The sequence below is a fragment of the Ovis aries genome, chromosome 3 (genome assembly GCF_016772045.2).
Source record: "Ovis aries strain OAR_USU_Benz2616 breed Rambouillet chromosome 3, ARS-UI_Ramb_v3.0, whole genome shotgun sequence".
In the NCBI taxonomy this organism is placed as follows: Eukaryota; Metazoa; Chordata; class Mammalia; order Artiodactyla; family Bovidae; genus Ovis; species Ovis aries.
The window spans coordinates 126,144,345-126,167,992 of NC_056056.1; the positions used below are offsets into that span (position 1 = coordinate 126,144,345).

The following is a 23,648-nucleotide window of genomic DNA, read 5'->3' on the forward strand; positions in this document are numbered from 1 at the left end:
TGCGCTTTGCTGGAGCAGCCATGGAGAGATACCCCACGCCCAAGGTAAGAGAAACCCAAGTAAGACGGTAGGTGTTGCAAGAGAGCATCAGAGGGCAGACACACTGAAACCATACTCACAGAAAACTAGTCAATCTAATCACACTAGGACCACAGCCTTGTTTAACTCAGTGAAACTAAGCCATGCCTGCGGGGCAACCCAAGATAGGCGGGTCATGGTGGAGAGGTCTGACAGAATGTGGTCCACTGGAGAAGGGAATGGCAAACCACTTCAGTATTCTTGCCTTGAGAACCCCATGAACAGTATGAAAAGGCAAAATGATAGGATACTGAAAGAGGAACTCCCCAGGTCTGTAGGTGCCCAACACCCTACTGGAGATCAGTCGAGAAATAACTCCAGAAAGAATGGAGGGATGGAGCCAAAGCAAAAACAATACCCGGCTGTGGATGTGACTGGTGATAGAAACAAGGTCCAATGCTGTAAAGAGAAATATTGCATAGGAACCTGGAATGTCAGGTCCATGAATCAAGGCAAATTGGAAGTGGTCAAATAAGAGATGGCAAGAGTGAATGTCAACATTCTAGGAGTCAGTGAACTAAAATGGACTGGAATGGGTGAATTTAACTCAGATGACCATTATATCTACTACTGTGGGCAGGAATCCCTCAGAAGAAATGGAGTAGCCATCATGGTCAACAAAAGAGTCCAAAATGCAGTACTTGGATGCAGTCTCAAAAACGACAGGATGATCTCTGTTCGTTTCCAAGGAAAACCATTCAATATCACAGTAATCCAAGTCTATGCCCCAACCAGTAATGCTGAAGAAGCTGAAGTTGAATGGGTTTATGAAGACCTACAAGACCTTTTAGAACTAACACCCAAAAAGATGTCCTTTTCATTATAGGGGACTGACATGCAAAAGTAGGAAGTCAAGCAACACCTGGAGTAACAGGCAACAGTTAGAACTGGACATGGAACAACAGACTGGTTCCAAATAGGAAAAGGAGTACATCAAGGCTGTATATTGTCACTCTGCTTATTTAACTTATATGCAGAGTACATCATGAGAAACGCTGGACTGGAAGAAACACAAGCTGGAATCAAGATTGCTGGGAGAAATATCAATAACATCAGATAGGCAGATGACACCACACTTATGGCAGAAAGTGAAGAGGAACTAAAAAGCCTCTTGATGAAAGTGAAAGAGGAGAGTGAAAAAGTTGGCTTAAAGCTCAACATTCAGAAAACGAAGATCATGGCATCTGGTCCCATCACTTCATGGGAAATAGATGGGGAAACAGTGGAAACAGTGTCAGACTTTATTTTTTTGGGCTCCAAAATCATTGCAGATGGTGACTGCAGCCATGAAATTAAAAGACGCTTATTCCTTGGAAGAAAAGTTATGACCAACCTAGATAGTATATTCAAAAGCAGAGACATTACCTTGCACACTAAGGTCCATCTAGTCAAGGCTGTGGTTTTTCCTGTGGTCATGTATGGATGTGAGAGTTGGACTGTGAAGAAGGCTGAGTGCCAAAAATTGATGCTTTTGAACTGCGGTGTTGGAGAAGACTCTTGAGAGTCCCTTGGACTGCAAGGAGATCCAACCAGTCCACTCTGAAGGAGATCAGCCCTGGGATTTCTTTGGAAGGAATGATGCTAAAGCTGAAACTCCAGTACTTTGGCCACCTCATGCGAAGAGTTGACTCATTGAAAAAGACTTTGATGCTGGGAGGGATTGGGGGCAGGAGGAGAAGGGGACAACAGAGGATGAGATGGCTGGATGGCATCACTGACTCGATGGATGTGAGTCTGAGTGAACTCTGGGAGTTGGTGATGGACAGGGAGGCCTGGCATGCTGCGATTCATGGGATCGCAAAGAGCCGGACACGACTGAGCGACTGAACTGAACTGAACTATGTCTGTCAACAGCCTGGAGTGTTGGTTGCTAAGATAGTCATTTTCCTCTTCAGAATTCCCTCTTTCTCTAGGCACCGTCCTCTGCCAAAGGGAAGCTGCCTTGCTCAAGTCTATGCCTTTGCCCCCAGGGACAGCCTGCATTCCAGTCTATCTGGTATTGGGACTGTGGAAAATTCAAAGGACTAGCCTCTTTGCTTCAGTTCAGGACAATTCATGACCTTTTGAAGGGGCCACTCATGCTCTTCTACCAGCACACCCTCCGAGGGATCAGCTGAGGCCTTCGGTTCAACTGAATCACAGTTTCTCCATATGTCCTACCCTGTTTCCTCTGCTTCTCTTAGGAAAGAAAGAATGAACTTTCCAGAATGTTTATGTTTCTTTCTGTGCTGCCACTATTAGGGAAGAAGACAGAGGAGGGAAGCAGTTAGCTGAAGGGTAAAGTTGGAAGTGAAGTGGAGGAATAAATGGAGAAGGCGAAAAAAAAAAAAAGGAAGTGAAATCAAACTATTTGTTTCCTCCTCCACCCCGAGTTTCACTTGTGCACAGAGACTGGGAGGAGCGGGTCGACCCCAACTTCTTCCTGATTGGAAATTGGACCTTTGTCTTTAGTGTCCCCTATTTCATTTTCTTACTTCCTAATTCATTTCCTTTTCTCTACCCATCCTTCCAATTTATGTAAACTATTGGATAATGTAAATGTATTCAATAGTTAGCTTTGAATTGTACAGTGAAGAGTCGGGCTTTCTAGATCTAAGAGGATCATGGCCTCAGCTTTTGTTCTAGTCTACTCCAGCTTTTGGAGTCATCTTATGAACACCTCCTCTGTACTCAGAGCCACCAGCCAGCAACACCCCGTACTTTTGCACTGAAGGGTTCACATCCTGATCACAGACCATCCTGGCTATCATAGCAGCTGTGCCAATGTCTAGGGAGGTAGCCGCCAGCCACATGTGGACATTCACTTTTAGTTAAGATTAAGTTTGCTAATTAATTAATTAGATGAAATTAACTAAAGTTTTAAAGAAATAGTTCCTTAGTTGCACTTGTTGTTCAGTTGCTAAGTCGTGTCCAACTCTTTGTGACCCCAGAGTATGGACTTACTCTATGGACTGTAGCATGCTAGCCTTCCCTGTCCTTCATTATCTCCTGGAGTTTGCTCAAACTCATATCCATTGAATCGGATCTTCTCCTCTGTTGCCCACTTCTCCTCTTGTCCTCAGTCTTTCCCAGTGGCCAAAATATTCAGCTTCAGCTCCACTAGCCACACTTCTATGGCTCAATAGCCACATGTGGCTAGTGTCTATCATATTGCCCAGTTCCAGTACAGAACATTTATTTCACTTTAGAAAGCTCTGTTGGATAGCCTTGTTAAATTGGAGGTCTTTAGAGTACAATCCTGACCATATTTTGCCCTATGTAGGCAGAAATGATTTAGGGTGACATATTAGGAGTGAAGATCTAGATTGAGTCAGGTTTTAGGCTGTACCAACTTCCTAAACAATTAAGTGTTAGTGATAAGTTAGAAAGTCTGGGGATATTTACTGTGTCCTGATCATATTGCCTTCAAAATGACCTTTGTCTCTTCTCTTTCCATTTCATTGCCACCATTGTTAATAATCATGATAATAATAGCAGCTAAAAGTTATCGAGTGTTTTCTACTTGTTAGATGCTATGTGCTTCTTATATAGCAGCTCATTTAATTCTCCTGACAATTCCATGAATTGGATAATATCATCATCTCCATTTTATAGATGAAAACATTGAGTCTTAAAGTAATCAAGTGTCTTGCTCAAAGATAAAGAGCTGGTAAGGAAAAAGCCAGAATTTGGCCCAATATTTGTCAGACTCTAGAGCCAGTCAGAAATGTTTAAACTACTGGAAAATTGCACTCATCTCACACGCTAGTAAAGTAATGCTCAAAATTCTCCAAGCCAGGCTTTAGCAATATGTGAACCCTGAAATTCCAGATGTTCAAGCTGGTTTTAGAAAAGGCAGAGGAACCAGACATCAAATTGCCAACATCTGCTGGATCATGGAAAAAGCAAGAGAGTTCCAGAGAAACATCTATTTCTGCTTTATTGACTATGCCAAAGCCTTTGACTATGTGGATCACAATAAACTGTGGAAAATTCTGAAATAGATGGGAATACCAGACCACCTGACCTGCCTCTTGAGAAATCTGTATGCAGGTCAGGAAGCAACAGTTAGAACTGGACATGGGAAAACAGACTGGTTCCAAATAGGAAAAGGAGTACGTCAAGGCTGTATATTGTCACTCTGCTTGTTTAACTTATACACAGAGTACATCATGAGAATGCTGGGCTGGAAGAAGCACAAGCTGGAATCAAGATTGCTGGGAGAAATATCAATAACCTCAGATATGCAGATGACACCACCCTTATGGCAGAAAGTGAAGAAGAACTAAAGAGCTTCTTGATGAAAGTGAAAGAGGAGAGTGAAAAAGTTGACTTAAAGCTCAACATTCAGAAAACTAAGATCATGGCATCTGGTCCCATCACTTCATGGGAAACAGATAGGGAAACAGTGGAAACAGTGGCTGACTTTATTTTTCTGGGGCTCCAAAATCACTGCAGATGGTGATTGCAGCCATGAAATTAAAAGACGCTTACTCCTTGGAAGGAAAGTTATGACCAACCTCAGTTCAGTTCAGTTTAGTTGCTCAGTCGTGTCCGACTCTTTGTGACCCCATGAATTGCAGCATGCCAGGCCTCCCTGTCCATCACCAACTCCCGGAGTTCACTCAGATTCACATCCATCGAGTCAGTGTTGCCATCCCCTAATCCCTCCCAGCATCAGAGTCTTTTCCAATGAGTCAACTCTTTGCATGAGGTGGCCAAAGTACTGGAGTTTCAGCTTTAGCATCATTCCTTCCAAAGAAATCCCAGGGCTGATCTCCTTCAGACCTAGATAGCATATTAAAAAGAAGAGACATTACTTTGCCAACAAAGGTCCATCTAGTCAAGGCTATGGTTTTTCTAGTGGTCATGTATAGATGTGAGAGTTGGACTATAAAGAAAGCTGAGCGCCAAAGAATTGAGGCTTTTGCACTGTGGTGTTGGAAAAGACTCTTGATAGTCCCTTGGACTTCAAGGAGATCCAACCAGTCCATCCTAAAGGAAAGTAGTCCTGGGTGTTCTAAAGCTTAAACTCCAATACTTTGGCCACTTCATGTGAAGAGTTGACTCATTGGAAAAGACCCTGATGTTGGGAGGGATTGGGGGCAGGAGGAGAGGGACGACAGAGGATGAGACGGGTGGATGCCATCACTGACTTGATGGACATAAGTTTGAGTGAACTCCAGGAGTTGGTGATGGACAGGGAGGCCTGGCGTGCTGAGATTCATGGGGTCACAAAAGTCGGACTTGACCGAGCCACTGAACTGAACTGAACTGATAGCCAGTCAACTATACAATTACACTGCCTTCATTATCACAGACTGAGATGGCTGGAAAGTATTTGGCTCATACCGGTCCTTATTTTCTTCCACTTGCAGTTCAGATTGGGTACTGCTGTCAGACTAATTTTGCTTAAATTTCTCTTAAAATTTAAGTGTCTTAAATTTTAAAATTTAAATTAAAATTAAACATTTTCAATGTGTCTATTTTGCTTTGCATCTACTCCATGTCCTGGCCTTTTTACAAATGAGTTTTATTGATTTAATTTTGTAATTTATAGAAATAAATAAAAATGCATAAACTGATCACTTTTACTTTTCAAGATTTTTAAAAAATAAAACCATTTATTTATTTATTTTTTCTTGTATATGACTGATTATGGCCAGGCTTTTACCATGTTCTCTATATTTCTGCACACAGCCAACTTGAATTTACTGTTCACCTTTCTTTAAACAGCATTTTCTACTTCTAGTCAGAATAGTCACCTTATATTTCAGGAACATGATTGTTTGCAGACTACAGTCTAGGCTCTACAATTTTCCATTTAATCATATATTCCCTTGAGTTGCCTATCACCATTTTATATTTATTAATGGGTTTAATAAATACTTACTGGTCAACTGATATCACATGAAAATAAATTTGAAATTATGTTTCTAAATCCTAGTAACAAGATAGGAGCCTGGAAATACTATTTTCTAGGAAATGTGAAGTGATCAGTCCTATCTCAAATGAATGTTGAACATTTCAGTATCAAATTGTTAAGTACATCTTTTGAGAAGAATTGTGAGATAACCTAAGTGTAAACTTCTTTTAGTGCTCAGCCCATCAGAATATATATTTTCTTTATAGCTCCAGCTGAAAGTATCCAATTGTTGGCAAAATAATACTTTCAATGGTGTAAGTCCTGGAAGAAATTACATCAAAATCAGCAGAAATGCAACTAAACTTTGACTTCTTTTTGGAAGCTTTGGAAAATGCATTAATTCCTGAAGAATGTCAGCCTTAAATATAGTTAATGTAAGTGTGGGTTTACATGTGGGTGAGAGGGAGGGACGATGCAAGAGCAAAAAATGCCAAATTGCCTTTCAGAGAAAAAACTTGGAAGAACACTGACTTGGGTTTAGAGTAAAACAGCTTGGGGATTTGGGTCCATTCTTTGCTGCTTATTGTGCATTCTTTGCAAGGCTCTTATTCTCTTTGATCTTCATTATTCTTCTTGAAGATGTGGATAATGATAATGGTGGGAGGAAAATTAATGAATCCCCCAAGATGTTGTTGTTGTATTAGTTACTCAGTTGTGTTCAGCTCTTTGTGACCCCATGGACTCTAGCTGGCCAGGCTCCTCTGTCCATGGAGTTCTCCAGGCAAGAATGCTGGAGTGGGTTGCCATGCCCTTCTCCATCTCCCAAGAAGTCTATGTCTTAATCCCTAGCACTTGTGAATCTGCTATGCTACATGATAAAAGGGGCTTTGCAGATGTGATTAAAGACACGGACTCTGAGATGGACAGTTATCCTGGAGTATTCAAGTGGGCCCAATCTAATCACACAAACATTTAAAACTGGGAAACTTCTCCTGACTGAAATCAGGAAGATGTTGTGCCAGATGAGGCAGGAAAGATTTAAAACATGATTGCAAGTCTGAAAGTGTTAGTCGTTTCAGTCGTATCTGACGCTTTGTGACCCTATGGACTGTAGCCTGCCAGGCTACCCTGTTCAGGCAAGAATATGGAGTGGTTTGCCATTCCCTTCTCCAGGGGATCTTCCAGATCCAAGGATCAAGCCTGGGTCTCCTGCATCACAGGTAGATTCTTTACTGTCTGAACCGCCAGTGAAGCCTGGCAAAAATGAATGGGACTCATCCTAATGTTGCTGGCTTTGATGGAGGGAAGAGGCCATGAGCTGAGCAATAGGGCAGCCTCTGGAAGCTGGAATGGCTGTCAGTTGACAACCAGCAAGGAAATGGGGACCTTAGTCCTATGACTGCGAGGAACTAAATTCCACTCACAACCTGGGTAAGCAAGGAACTCAATTCTCCCCTAAAGCCTCCAGAAAGAAACACAGCCCTACTGACACCTTGATTTTAGCTTGGTGAGACCCCTGTTGGAATTCTTACGTGCAGAACTATAAGATAATATATTTGTATCATTTAATTCAGTAAATTTATGGCCATTTGTTATGCAGCAATGAAAGACTAATATAATCACACTATCCATCTACCTCACAGAGTTGTGTGATTATTGTATGAAATGCATCAGAAATTATTAAGCAGCATACATAAGCTAACTGCTATCATTGATGTTCTTAGCATTATCAGGCTCTATCTTGCTCTTGAATTGCCAGCTATTAAAATGCCAGTTTTAGAAAAATAATAGCTACTATTTGGGCTTCCCAGGTGGCGCAATGGTAAAGAATCAGCCTTCAGTGCAGGAGACTCAGGTTGGAGAAGGGAATGGTTACCCACTCCAGTATTCTTGCTTGGGGAATTCTACGGACAGAGGAGCTTGGCAAGCTACAGTCCAGGGGTTGCAAAGAGTCAGACATGACTAAAAATCTATTTACTAAGTGTCCATTCTGTGCAAGATATGCATGTAATATAACTTCATGTGCTATCATGACTATGTGAGATAGAAAGCATAATGCTATTTTACATATGTGGGGCCTGACCAGAGAGTTGACCCTCCTGGATTTTATTATTATATTCTATCAAATTTTTAAAATTTAAAAACCATTTTAATTATTTTAAAAATCGAGTTATAATTGGCATATAACATTATGTTAGGTTTAGGAAACAGAGTGGGAAAAATTTAGAAATGTAGTTCCAATGACAGAAAACTAGGAGGAAAATTACTGTAAGTTTTTCTTTGCTCTTTTTTTGATCACTAAAGATGAAAATTAAAATAGAAGTTACCAGCGAGAAAGAGAGGCAGCACTTGAAGTGATTAAATATAAGCCATTATCCAGAGTGTGTTCATGAGGACACTCGGGGTTTACCTTTAGATCTTGGTTGGAAGATCCCTCCTGCTGAACTGTGGGCTCTGATCAGACACAGGTCCCAGGGAGCTCTCCACTATGTGCACACTCTGTGTGATGAGAAAAATTAAAGAGGATGCTCAGTTTGAAAATGAAGCTTAAGGTACAGTGCTTTGAATCCTGAAATCCCAAACATATCTCGATGGAAGGAAATGTTCTTTGAAAATTAATTGAAGAAGTTCAGCCCCATGCTTGGAGATATTCTTCCAAACAGCCGCAGATTTCAGTGATGCTCTTTTATGTGGTCAGAACAAAACTTTGTTTTTGGCAGAGAGAGAATGCTAGAAATGGCAGGTCATAGGACGGTAAGCAAACATCCTGGATTATTTTATGATTTTGACGTTACTTCCCACATTTAAAAGCATGGGCTCTGGAAATTCTAGTTATTATTTGAGTTCCTGCCCTCTTGCTCCTCAACTCTCATTCTGATACAATGTGTTTGTCAAAATTGGGGATGTAGATTGTAGCCTTGGAAAAAAATTTCTCGATTGGACAAAGTTAAAGAAAACACACCATATACTCACGGCCTTACCAGGGAAAGCTGTGAAGTAGGCAGATTTTCTTTTTTTTTTTTTCTTTCTCTAAAACTTTGCACTTCTCTATTCTCCACCCTTTTCTCCATTTAAAAATCTTCCCCTTTCAGACCTGAAAATACTCTTATATTATCCTCATCCTTGATAATAGTTAATAAATTGATTTACCCTCCTGAATTATTGATATACGTTAAGGGTATTTGCATTTTAAAGGAGACCTTGATAGGTGTGGTTATTCCTAAGGAAGAGATTTTTAATGGTAACCTTGCAGAATCTATGGTATTTAATGGTTACCTATGGGATTTAATGGTAACCTTGTGAAATCTGGGCTTCCTTCGTGGCTCAGCTGGTAAAGAATCTACCTGAAATATGGGAAACCTGTGTTTCAGCCCTTGACTGGGAAGATCCCCTGGAGAAGGGAAAGGCTACCCACTCCAGTATTCTGACCTGGAGAATTCCGTAAGTCCATGGGGTTGCAAAGAGTTGGACACGAACTGAGCGACTTTCACTTCACTTGCAGAATCTGTGGGATCCTGAAGCATCTCAAAATGACAATCAATTAATAACCAGTTGCCTATTTCACCTCAATATCATTCCCGTCTAAGCCCAGTAGTTGACTGTGGGTGCACTAGCTGCTGCTTGTTCAATAGAATGCATCAATATTGAGGTATTTCAGTTATAACAAATATCTCACTAGGACTCGGAGTAATGAAAACAGATAAAACTCATATTCACTAGGCATTAAATCCATAATCACAATTAGTCAAACAAAACTTACACTATTATGAGAAATACAGCAGAAAAGTTATACCCCCAAGTCTCCATTTCCTGCCAAGTGTGGGTTATACCTACCCGTAAATCTGACACTGATTGAAATCTGATGTAATGGTAAGTGTTCGGTACATGTTTGTTGAATTTGTTGAATAGACTATAGCTTAAAAAACTGGGCTTTGTACCATGGGATAGGACACATGGGATGATTAGAGAAATGCAGGTAATTCCTCATAGTGGTGACTACTTGCGATTAATGGAAGCCTATAAGACATATGTCTTTCTTTCTCAACTTTGTGTTTTACATGAGAGGAGAAGAGTTTGGAATGCTCTCTCTTACAACTGGCTTCTAATATCAGTTTCAGGTAACTGCTCTCTCACAGGTCTGAGTTATTTTGCATTCTAAATGTTCTTCTGATGTTTAGGAAGAACTCTAATAGGCTCTGTAACCCTGGAGAAGAGGGACTGATTTGGCAGGGGCATTCTTTCGCCCCTTGCTGGGTAAATTCAGAATTGCTTGCTCTTCCGGGGGGAAAGAATTGAACTCTTACTACTATTGATGATGGCAATATTTAGGATCTTGTTTTGAATCGACTAATATTTGAATGACTGTGTCAATCTGATGGGAAAATAGCAAATTATAGAAATAGACATTTACATTTTAGTCAGGGCACATTTAATATATCAGACAACAACTTATGCTAACAGTACCAAAAATGATGATATTTTGTACTATGCAGTGGCCAAAACCATATGTGTTATGTCCACTGTAGACCCCTCCCGCAGAAATTCATAGCTTAAATCAGCTCCATGTTCCCTCCCACACTGTTCTTGTATATGCTCCTTTCTCTCTAACCCCACTGCTATTGCACCAGCTCAAGGTCTCATCACTTTTATCTTTATCCTTATTTTGACATGATTTTCTACTTAAAGAAAAATTGCAAAAATAGTAAAGGAACTTTTATATATCCATCACCTGAATTCCCCAAATTTTACCATTTTATAGTATTTTCTGTCTTTTCTTTCTCTCTGTGCCTTTTTCCCCCTGAACTGTTTGAGGGTAGACACAGGGCATCTTTACACCTCAATACCTCATTATGTATTTTTTAAAAACAAGGGCTTTTTATTACATAACTGCAGTACAACAGTCAAAATCAGGAAATTAACAGATATAACACTGTTACCTGATTTACAGACCTAATTCAAATTTCACAGCGTGTCCTGCAATGTCCTTGTAGCAGGAGAAAGCACTGTCATGCGCCGCATTCAGCCACCGTGTCTCTAGTCTCCTTTCACCAGGAACGACTGTGCAGTCTTTCTTTGCCGTTCATGACACTGACATTTCTCAAGTAGATGGACTAACTGTTTTGCAAGCTGCCCCTCGGGCTGGGTTTGTCTGCTGAGTCTTCATAATTAGACTCCAGTGTGCATTTCTTCTCAGTGAATCATACAGGGAGGCACGTGATACCACTTTGACCTGTATCTGGTGATGCTAACTTGATCATCTAGGCAAGGTGGAGTCTGCTAGTGTCTTTTACTGTAAACTTACTATTTTTCCTTTGTAAAGGATAAGTATCCCATGGGAAGAACCTCATTATTTGTCACCAGGAGGACATGACAGCCTGTGCTGGATGATTTTTGTCAGCTTTGCTGTGTCCCTATCCCAACCTTCTGCATCCTTCTTTGTGGCCTACAACACTGACCTATACGGACTAGTTAAGCTGGTCCTCTGGCGGCAGAGTGGGTTTGGTCAATGGGGAGTCCTGAAGAAGAACTGAAGAGGGTGGAGAGTGCGTCCAGGGATATGCCCCCTTGATTTCCTCTCCGTAGGTGGCCACCCTCCTTCCATCCTAGAGCCGATAATGTCCCTCAACTGGAGGCTGGAGGCATCTCTCAGGCTGCAGTTATGGCTTTTGTAACTACCTCTCCCCTTGCTGTCCTAAGCCTAGAAGCAGAGCACACATCCCATGTAGATTCTCAGGATTTCCTACATTCTTCCCACAGCTTTGTAAACTCTCCTTATGTTTCCCAACTTGAATGTGTCATCCACTTCCTGCAGGGACCATTATAATACAGTCTCTGATAGCCCTGATACTTCTTTTCCTTCCTGTTTGCTCAGTGGCCCATGTGCTGGTCTTCACTAGTCTCAATCCTGACTTGTTCGTCTGTGAATCCTGATCCAGGCAGAAAGTACTTCCGATGCTAAAAGCATCAGTGAGCTGGATCTAGAATGAGCGTTTCTGCTCTGCAGCCAGTCCTCCAGCATGCCTGGGGACTTTCTCCTCCCCCCACATCTCCGGCAGAGCATGTGCCAGCAGACTTGGTTTGATGGTTAGCATCTGACTTCCTACGTGGGTGGAGTCCTCCGACACAATTTCTGTTTCTGTTTTTTTTTTTTTTTTGATGAGGCTGTAATATTCTGCTTCCCTCTGTTGGCCCTTCTCCGGATGCTGAGCCCTCATCCCTAGCCTCCCACATATTTTGGGGGATCCTGTTTATGTCACCATTTTTTTGGTTGCTCTGCCAGACTCTTCTCCACCCTCTTCTACTTTGCATTCTTCCTCTCTTGTCCACACTGACCTATATGAACCTACCAATCCTTGCCCTCTGGTTCTGGCTGGGTCTGGCCAGAATTTATATATTTATATCTCTGGATTCTTCCATCTGAGGCTACCTTGAGCTGCCTGCCTCCTTCCACAGAAGGTCAGAGCTCTGTTCCAGGTGGTCCTCTGTTTCCACACTCTAGGAACTGCTTTCACTTCTCACCCCTTCTGGTTAAGGATGGTTATAGCCTAGCTAGGTATTGGGGCTTCCCTGGTGGCTCAGAAGGTAAAAATCTGCCTGCAATGCAGGAGACCCAGGTTTGATCCCTGGGTAGGGAAGATCCCTTGGAGAAGGGACTGGTAACCCATTATAGTATTCTTGCCTGGAGAATTCCATGGACAGAGGAACCTGGTGGGTTCCATGGGGTCACAAAGAGTCAGACATGACTGACTGACTAATACTTTCATTTTTAGGAACTGAGGAATTGTATTTTCCCTTTTGATTTCATCCTACAACCTTTGAAATAGTCCCTTACTTGAACTTTCTTGAATTTTCCTAACCTGAGTGTGATTCCTTTAGGACCCTGACTGACACAGGTTCTGCGGTGACAATGGCATCTGTCTTGGCAGGTCACCTGCTGCCTGAATCCTCATTTTGCCAAACTGTACCTTCTCAGTGGATCTCAGGTGCTGATGATGGCTGCAACCACGCTGGAGGATCACTGTGCCCTTTTGGACTGGTCATTTGACTGCAGACTGCCTCCTTGGGTACCAGCCCTGGAGCTGGGTTGGTTTCTCCCAGCTTTGTCCCTGCCCGGTCCTGACCTCATTTCCCTCATTACTTACTCAGTGTTGGAGTATTAGCATGCCACCAGCAGAAGCAACACCTGCCCAGGTGATAACAGGAGTCTCCTTGTCTGTAAGCCACGAGACAGACTTTTTATCTGGACCGGCCCCTTATGGTGACAGCAAGACCTCAGAAAAGTGTCCTAATCCAGTTCTCCAAGGGATGCAAAGAAGTATCTAAAATATTTATATATGAACCACCAAGGACATGCTTGTCAATACGAGCGCATAATACAGTTTGCTAATTTAAATTTGTAGTTCTTTAGGATATTGAACAATGAGTATAAATTAGCTTCATTCTGTAAGAATTTACTGGTCAAGAAAATCCTGTACCTAATTGATAACTCTAAAAATCTCTCCATTTATGGAGATATTTGAAAGTGTTTCAAAAATTGAGACAGTAGATTACTAGTCATGTTTTAATGTTTTGCAGCTTACTGTTTTTATGATAATAAAAATTTCCCCATAACCCAGACATGCATCTTTGTATCTTAAATTGTGCCAAGTATGAAGGATAGTTTGTAGTGAAATGCCCTAAATTAGAATTTGTTAGTTTGAAGCATTCCTGGCTCAGACTACATCACAAGATCATCACAAGATCATTACATTTAGAATTTTCTACTATGTTATTTTAATTGTACATTAAAATTTGTTTGTTGGCCATGTGTAAACTCTACACCTTTTGATAGGATATTACCTACTAAAACATTTTGGAAATGCTATTTTGTACTCAGTTTTGAGTTGGTAGGTTCATCATTTGATAGGCTGTGCTATTTGTCTTATGCTAAATGATGAATGGTCTTAGTCCATTTCCTAATGGGCTTGTGTTTATTTTTGTTGAGGTTGGCATTAATAGGTCTTCTCAGCAAAGATGCCAAGGACTGACCTGGAACAGACTCTAAATTAACATTCAGCTTTGAAGATGTTCCTTCTGGGTCAGGATTGAGGCCAACTAGTAGCACAATGCACTGGAGCAGACTCGTCAGTGCTGTGTTTCTCTTCTATGAATGGGCGGCGGGGGCGGACATGAAAACTCATCAACAGCGTTAAGTAAATTCTTTAGTTAGAAGGCAAGCAACCCTGGGTAGGATCTCCCCTGAAACATTTTAAGGCCTAATCCACTTCCAGTAAAGATAGATAAAGGAGGAATTTTCAATAAATTTCATAAGTGGTTCTGTGGAATCTTGATAATGGCCAGTGCTTTAATATTGAGAGATCAGCTGTTTGTCCCCCTACCCACACATTTATTTATTGACAAATAGAATTGTATATAATTAGTGCAGCACAATGAGTTGATACACATTTATGTTGCAGAGTAACTACCAACATCAATAAAATAAACATGTTCATCACTCACATAGGGTTTTTTTTTGTGGTGATAAAGGTGAAGATCTACTGTCAGCAACTTCCAAATATACGATACCATGTTATTAACAGTAGCCCCCATGCTGTACATTTGATCTTCAGGACTTACTCTACCTATGACTGAAAGTTTGTATTTTTTGACCTACATCTCTTCTGTCTATGCCATCTATTTGACCTTTCATTTCCATTTGTGCAACTACCAAAAAATAAGCAGGAAGAAGAGAAAAAGACATTTAGGGAAAGAAGAGCCAAAAATGAATTGATAAAGTTAGGTTTTAGTTTTATCAGTTATGTTAGATACATTAATTTCATCCCAGTTAATTCAAGAGTTGTCTGCATCCCTTAGCCTTTTGAAATAGAAGCATAGAGTATTAGTGCTTGGAGAGGCTCCAGAAATGCTTGGTTCAATTCTTGATTTATCAGTTAAGAAAGTGCTTGGACATGTCACAGGTCGGTCTCAATTTGCTAATTATATTACCCTATTTTTTTAAAATGGCTGTGATAAAATGATATAATAATTCTGCTTGCAGATTTTTTTAATTGTTGGGAAGGGCAGTCTAAAGCTTTATTAATTACTGTTTTACGTGAACAAGCTCATGGTGATGAAGCAGAAAATAACTGTACAACTATCAGAAGCCTGGAAGAGGTAGAACTAATTAAAACAGTAGATTTTCTACCCCTGCTTCCTGGATTTTATTAAAATTTCTGCTTCTCCACTGCGCATCCTCTAGTAGACTTGGTCTAGTCTATTGCTAGCCTTCAACCTGGGAATCCATGCTATTTAACTTTGTTGTGTTATACAGTACAGAAGGTGAATGGAAATAAACAAAGGAGCCTCGTGGTAAATGAGATTTGGACTCCCCCAGACATCTTCATCTAGCCATGCAAACCAACCTGATAATGGAAACTCTCAAAGTCCTGGTCCCATATCTTAGCTTCCAGATATAATGTGGTTGTGAAGTGGCAAAGGTAGGGAAAAGTATCAGTTCATTTGTAGAAACTGTTCTTGCTATTTTAATATCTGAAAACTGAAAGCTGACATTTTAACCACTGGCAGTGAGACTGCTGTCATGATGCTAATGTTTGAGCTGGTTCTGTTTCTACCAGTCATGTTCTCATAGAACTCTACCCCTTCAATCCCAAAGACCACACAAACATAAGATGATGCTACCGCTTTCTGGAAAATAACTTGTCCCAGGTTGAATACCTAGGTGACAAAGTGACCATGTCTTCATTCATGGACAAGGTTCCCTTCCAGGTCCTTCTGATAGCTGAATTGAGAAACTACATTGCTACTCTAATTTAGTTGCTCCTTAAGTAGGTTAATAGTTTACCTTTAGGCTAAGATCAGTTTAAATAAATGTGAGAGCCCTTGCTGAAATGCCTCCCAATTCCTAACAGTGACTTAACCTCACTAGGGTAGCTGAGCCCCAAGTGTTTGCATCCTGCCTCATTTTTCTTATCAACCAGCCTACAGGGCTGTAACACTGCCCTGTAGTGATAGCTGAAACACTGTAATATTGAGGACAGTGGAAAACTGGTCTCCAGCTAAAGCTGAGTATCTTTGGCCTGCTGCTGGTACCGTCCTGAGGCACCAATGGACTGATCTCAGCTTTACGAAACATTGAATAATTTTCAGGCCTAAGGACAGGCCACATGGTTTGGGCCTTTGAACTTGATGTTTTTATGTCAGAATTAGCTTTGGGATATATATGAACTGCCATAACTAATTGCTTCATTTTCTGACAATGTGGCTTTAAAGCAGGAGACTATCCACTACCAGTTGAGTAAAATTGTATCCCAAATGCCTTGCATTTGCAAAATGCTTTCACATGCGCTGTCTTCTCTGATTCTTCTAACAATCCAGCAGGGCAGACCAGAAGATATTTTTATCCTATTTTACAGATGAAAAAACTGAGAGTTACAAGGGCTGAGAGATTTTCCCAGGGACACTGTGGAGCTGATATTTGAGCTTCCGGCTCCTCATCCAGGGCTTGTGCTACCTGGGCTGTCTGAGACAGAGAGACCTGCAGTCAGCCCGCCAGCTGATCAGCTAAAGTGGATTACTCAGGGACTGGTGATCGTTCCCGAGATATATAGAGATTTTTCTCTTTGGAAACCTAAAATGACTAGGTAAATAATTTCACTTATTTGGTATTCATGTTGATCAAAGAGTATTCAATATAGCAAATTCACATGAAACCTTTGGATAAGAAATCATATCCCATATTGCACAGAAGGATATTATAACTGAAAAGTAATTTTGTGAAGATTTTCAGTTCAGTCTCCCTGAAAGACTATACTCAATATCATAGGGTCCAGGTTTCAGAATTTATACAAAGAAGTTTCCATTCAGTGATCAGAAAGGCAAACTATTTTTGGTGCCCATAGAGTCAAAGAAAGGGAAACATGAACAGAACTAGAGTATATTAAATGTGACATATTAATATATAATCTTATAGAAATGAAGGAAGAGAAAGAAAGAAAAGAAGGAAGGAAAGAAGGAAGAAACTGGACAAATAACAGAAGTATGAAATAAAAGGTTTTGTCAAATATTACTCTGGAATTTTCCACATCTGCTAATATACAGACATTTTAACTCTGCTATTCCTAGCCATCGGAAGCCTGCTCTAGCTCTGTCTTCTGTAGTTTCTATATTCTGGTGCGTTTTTGCTCCCTGAAAGCTCCCCTTTTCTTTTCCATAAACGTGGTTTCACATTTAATATGGCATCTGCATTACCCATGCTACATTCAGCCTACCGTACATTCCACAGTCTTAATGAATAATCCTCTTGCTTTCTCCGACAAGAACTCTAACTTCAAAGATCAGAGAGCAGGGCTTCCTTGGTGGTTTGGTAGTGAAGAGTCTGCTTTGCAATGCAAGGGACACCAGGAGGATCCCTGGTCTGGGACAATCCCACATGCTACAGAGCAGCTAATCCCGTGTACCACAACTACTGAGCCAGCACTCTAGATCCCATGAGCCGCAATTACTGAGCTCATGCACCGTAACTACTGAAGCTAGTGCTCCTAGAGTCTGTGTTCTGCAACAAGAGATGCCACTGCAATGAGAAGCTGGCACACCGCAACTAAAAGCAGCCCCCATTCTCTGCAACTAGAGAAAGCCTGCTTGCAGCAACGAAGACTCATCACAGCCAAAAAAGGAAAGGATCAGAGAGCAGAATTTCAGAGTTGAAAAAGTAAGCAGAGACATTCCCTGATTCAGGTGGGTCCAATTAATATTAAACACATAACTTTCGTGCCTATATTACTAAGATATGAAGGCCCTAAAAATGGCAGATTTTGTGGTGATCCTATCCATCCCCACTTCCTTTTTGTTGTCATAGCTTTCTTAGGAAAGAAGTGTTCTTAGGAAACTTAAAAGAAACACAGAGATCATTAGCAGGAAAAATATTGGGAGATTTTACTTATCACACGGTGTTTACTACACAATGGAGTCAGACACTAATCTAGATTAAACTTGATTCTACAGCACATTTTTATAAAGATTTTGAATTTATGCTTCCGTTGTAGCCAAAGATGTGTGATTGGTATCTCCAACTAAAACTCTGCAAGTGGAGATCTACTGGTATTACTACCACAGTTCAAGGATATTATCAATTAAATAGGTTTTTTTGTGGGATGTTGAGATCAGTCCTGGGACTTCTTTGGAAGGAATGATGCTAAAGCTGAAACTCCAGTACTTTGGCCACCTCATGCGAAGAGCTGATTCATTGGAAAAGACTCTGATGCTGGGAGGGATTGGGGGCAGGAGGAGAAGGGGATGACAGAGGATGAGATAGCTGGATGGCATCATGGACTTGATGGACGTGAGTCTGAGTGAACTCCAGGAGTTGGTGATGGACAGGGAGGCCTGGCATGCTGCGATTCATGGGGTCGCAGAGTCGGACACGAGTGAGCGACTGAACTGCACTGAACTGACAAGGACCTGACTGTCAGGTTGATAAACCACAAAAAGGCAACACTGGCAACTTCTTATGGGCTCCATGCTGGCAGAAGCCCAGAGATTAAACTGTCGAGGAGGTGAAACACTGTTGTGATAGTCGTCTGGAATTTAAGTGAAAGGTAGGTCGGAGGGGAAATAGAGACGAACATTAGGCCTGAATCCTAAATTTCAGAATAAGAGAGGGGTGAGGGAAAATTCACTTGGATTCTAGACCTGGTTGCAGAGTGTTGAAGAAAAAAAATGTGTCTTTTCATGAAAGTAACCTACGTGTTCACCAACAGAAGGAACTGATAAAGAAGATGTGCGTATCTGAACATACACATATGCATACACTCTCTCTCACACACACACATTCTCTCTCACACACACACACTCTCTCTCACACATGCACACATTGGAATATTACTTAGTCATGAAAAGAATGAAATAATGCCATTTGCAGCCACCGCATGGATAGACCCAGAGATTATTATACAAAGTGAAGTAAGTCAGACAGTGAAAGACAAATATAATATGGTATCCACTTTTATGTGGAATCTAGAGATATAGAGAACAAACTTATAGTTACCAAAAAGGAAAAAGGGGGATAAATTAGGAGTACAGGATGAACAGATACACACGTCTATATATAAAAGAGATAAACCGTAAGGATTTCCCATATAGCACAGGGAACTATATTCAACATCTTACGATAACCTATAATGGAAAAGAATCTGAAAAACAAATGACTGAATCATTTTGTTGTACACCAAAAACTAACAACATTGTAAATCAACTCTACTTCAATTAAAATAAAATAAAGTCAGGAATAAATCTGACCTGGGGAAATAAAGTTGGTAAAGGGATACAAGCTTTCAGTTATCAATGAGCCGAGAATCTAACATATAACATAGTGAATATATATTGAATCATACAATTAAAAAATACGCCTAAGAGAGTAGAACTTGAATGTTCTCACCAAAAAAAAAAAAAAAACAAAACAATAAAATAATTGATAAAACATGTATGTTTTGGCCATCCTTTCAGAAATAAAACACGACAGGAATTCTAATCAACTGGGTGGAGCACTACAGTTGGTGGATACTACAGTTGATTAAAACTCTTCCTCTATTTTCTTGTCTGTTTATTTATTTAATTTTTTTTTTTTTAAGCTTAGGATTCTTGGCTTATCTAGAGGAACATGGAAACTCTTGGTCTAAAGTGAGGTTTTGTTAGCCACATGACATTCATCATGTCACAGGAACCAGATCAGGCTCCAATTGAAGCTAACACAAAATTTTGACAGGTATTCTAACGGTATGGGGCTTCCCTCATAGCTCAGTTGGTAAAGAATCCATCTGTGATGCAGGAGACCCTGGTTCGATTCCTGGGTCGGGAAGATCTGCTGGAAAAGGGCTAGGCTACCCACTCCAGTATTCTTGGGTTTCCCTTGTGGCTCAGCTGGTAAAGAATCTGCCTGCAATGCAGGATACGTGGGTTTGATCCCTGAGTTGGGAAGATCCCCTGGAGAAGGGAAAGGCTACCCACTCCAGTACTCTGGCCTGGAGAATTCCATGGACTATGCAGTCCATGGAGTCGCAAACAGTTGGACAGGACTGAGCGACTTTCACTTCACTAATGGTATGATATTGTCATCTTCTCCAGCCTTCTAAGTCTACCCCTCCTCTGCTTATCAGGACAGCCCATTTTACAAGGGGAACAGTCTCGTCCAGGAACTTTGAACTATTCTTTGTTACTTACAGACTCTCAATGCCATGGGGTCCTGATTACTGTAAGTTTATGTATCAGTTTCATCAGAGACAGCTGGAGATAGCAGAAATATTCAAAAGTGCCTAGTTGGGGCAGCAGAAGCAACCAAAGGGACACAGTCTCTTTCCATTCTTGGTTCCCTGCCTTGGTGTCCCAGCAAACTTCTAGCAGAGAACTAGAGGAGGGCAGTCAGTTTTATACCTCTTATAGATATTAGAAATTCAATCTCTAAACTCAGATGTATGAAATCTTAATTTAGCAATATCACTCAATATTGAGAAGGTCTTAAATCAACCTATGGGCTGTGGATCCTGGGAAACTGCTCTAGATTTTAGCCTCAAAATGTGGGGGTTCAACACAGGACTTCATCTGGAGGTTCACAGGCAATTGTATATGTAATTACATAGAAATGTGTGGTTTTGGAACTGACAAGTTACAGACATTGCCTAGAAGCTGATGAGAATTTGCTTTTCTACAAGTGCTGAAGTGCTTTCGTGGTGGCAGAAAGTAAGAGTGTCTCATGGGCCCTGAGAGTCTAAGGAACTCTGCTTGCATCTCACCTCTCAGGGTTATCTGTGTGACCTCTCTGGTTCCTGTCAAGTAAGGAGGTATATCAGTGTTTCCCAGCTTTCTTTTTGACTTGAACACCTTTCAGTGAGATAAATAATCTATAGAAAGTGCCTAGAAGTTAAAAATAATTATTATCTGTGTGAAATGTAGATTCGAAGGGCAAGGAAAACTTCCAAGACAGTATGTCTTCAAAGAGCACTATACACATTTTTATTCTTTTTCTTAATATTGCTTTGTATATATTGCGCATTAGTCACCATATATTTAAATGTACCATTTGGCTTTAGAAAGCATTTTAATTTTATTTTTATTTTTAAAATTGAGGTATAATACAATATTCTATTAGTTTGGGGTGTACCACATCACAATGATTTAATATTTGAATATATTGCAAAATGGTCACCATGACAACTATAGTTGATATCCCTAGCCATACATAGCTACAGAATTTTTTTTCTTGTGATGAAGACTTTTGAGATCAACTCTCTCAGCAACTTTCAAATGCACAATACAGTATCATTAACTATAGTTTTCCTGTACATTACATTCCTATGACTTATTCAGAAAAAGCTTAATTCTCTTTAGTTTTCCTGAATTTTATTGCATGAGAAAAAGCATAATCTGTTGGTGAATCAACTAAAAATAATATTACATTATGTTTCTTTGGGGATTAAATACATATTAAAATATATACTAAAATTTTACTGCCTATTATGCATCAAACCTTGACAAAAAGCCACTTTTGTAGCTATACTTAGAATTTTAACATTTAAAGCAGTTTTGCTTTAAAAAAGAAGCTAGCTTATTTTCATAATTTTTTTCTTTTGTTTCTAAATGGTAAGATAAAAGAGAAGGCTTCAAGCTGCTATTCCCAACCACTCATCCACAAATAACACATTGAGAGTTTAGAAAGATTTTATTCCTAACAAATTATAAGTCAGATTGGATAAAATGTTATTAGATTTTCCCTTTCAACAGTGATTTTTAAAGTACTAGAGGTACATTCATGCATTGTATAATTTTTTTTGATCAGATATGCAATTTATTAATTCAGTGTTGATCATTTTGAAGGAAATGTTCATAATCATCATTTTTATGCTTCTCTTCAGGATTGTATGTTGCAAACCATAGAAACCTATTCTTGAAAAACTCAAACAAAAGGAGAATTGACTGGAAGGCCATGGGTGACTCACACATCAAAGGACACTCAAGGGCCAGGTTAGAAACAGCAAGAACCTGGAAAGCTCTTGGGTTTTGTGAGCTGTAGGTAATTTAGTAGTCGTGTTAAGGTATCATCACAGAGATGAATCAGCTCTGCCATTCTTTCCTGTCCCAGGAAAAGGAATTTGGTTGGCCTGTTGCGAGTCACATGTCCACTGCTTGGTTATGGGACAGAGGGACATCATGATCAAGGTTGTTGCTGTTTAGCTGTTAAATTGTGTCTGACTCTTTTGTAGCCCACCAGGCTCCTCTGTCCATGGGATTTCCCTGGGCAAGAATACTGGTGTGGGTTGCCATTTCCTTTTCTAGGGAATCTTCCCTACCCAGGGATCAAACCTGCATCTCTTGCGTCTCCTGCATTGGCAGGGTTCTTTACCACTGAGCCACTAGGAAAACCCTAGTCCTGCTTATATTGTGCCCACTAGGAAAGAGCTGCTGGTGCTGTGCTCAGTCTTTCAGTCATGTCCAAATGTTTGTGAGCCCATGGACTGTATAGCCCATCAGGCTACTCTGTCCATGGGATTTCCCAGGCAAGAGTACTGGAGTGGGTTGTCATTTCCTTCTCCAGGGGATCTTCCCACCCGAGGGGTAGAATCCATGTCTCCTGCATCTCCTGAGTTGGCAGATGGATTCTTTACCACTGAGCCACCTGGTAAGTCCCAAAGTGTTGGTACCCTCCTTTAAGAAAACTGCGGTTCTATCAGAAGGTGCTGGGTGAACATGAACAACATATCAATATGTATACCTGTCTCGAAACAGCAGTCCCTTGTAGATGCTAAATTATACAATACACAACTAAGAATAAAAATTATCTTAAGGTGAAGAACAAATAAAGCATTAAACTAGTAGTATTAATCTAGATAGTAAACTGACTGAATGACTGAGTCTTGAGAATATCCTCCTGATGTCCACTGGCTGCCATGAATGGTCATCTGATAAACTCTTGGCAGCTCTAAGATGCATCTAATTTGAAAGAAAACATTGGAACAATTATTTTACTTATCAATTTTAAATCTCTCCCCCTCCCCCAGGTATGGCAGACATTTGCCATTTCAGGCTTCTTGGCATTCATTGCATTTTCCTATGGTAGTAGTATCTTTGTTTTCCATTTGTCTCATGAGAAAAGAACTTCCCCCCTCGCTCTAGGACTTGGCCCTGATCGAGGTCCAGTTCATTCTCTGGACCACAAGGATTAGGTCCCATAAACCAACCTGGGCTAAAGGAAAACCAGAATATTTTTCAAGGATTTCTAGAAAAAGAGAATTCTTGTTTTTCTTCAGCATTTATCTGGAGTGACACTTTCTCTTTGGATGGTACAGGCTGTGATGAGAGGCCTGATACTGCTGCAGCTGTTTTGCGACAATGACGGACATCAAGTTTGAAGTCAAAGTCGATTGACATAAGGAGGAGATTGAAACCAAGAGAACGGCAGAGAAATGGAGGTGGGGCAAACTGCGCCTGAAACTGTCAGTAGTCGTGGACCTAAACTGAGTGAGCCTATGTGCTCGATCGTTTATGCTGCTTTGAGTTGGAGCTACTGTTACTCACGTCCTTCAACTATTACCTTGCCAGAAAAGTTTTGTGAGCTCTTGGGTCTGTGAATTACTGGTTGCAAAATGCTGGATTATATGATATCTAAAACCATCTCTAGCCAAGACTTTGCGCCATTAGGGTGATTAAAGGCAAGTTGGAGAAATGTATGTTGGATAAT

The 23,648-nt window shown here is 40.6% G+C and overlaps 2 long non-coding RNA genes across 4 annotated transcripts in view; one reads left to right on the plus strand and one right to left on the minus strand.

Moving 5' to 3' along the window:
• The window catches only part of LOC121819087 (uncharacterized), a 36,108-nt gene extending 25,085 nt beyond the window's left edge, over window positions 1–11,023 (minus strand). For 2 of the 3 annotated variants that reach the window (XR_006059268.2, XR_006059269.2), the window contains exons 1-2: window positions 10,874–11,023; window positions 8,334–8,422 (exon numbers count right to left, since the gene is read on the minus strand). This is a non-coding gene — a long non-coding RNA (uncharacterized LOC121819087). Of the gene's footprint in view, window positions 1–4,721; window positions 4,846–8,333; window positions 8,423–10,873 lie in introns of those variants that run through there. The other variant, XR_006059270.2, reaches the window with a different exon arrangement.
• Window positions 6,089–13,538, plus strand: LOC132659616 (uncharacterized). Its single transcript, XR_009600204.1, has 2 exons — window positions 6,089–6,357; window positions 12,800–13,538. It is a non-coding gene; the product is annotated as an uncharacterized LOC132659616 (long non-coding RNA).
• The last annotated feature ends 10,110 nt before the right edge of the window (window positions 13,539–23,648 follow it).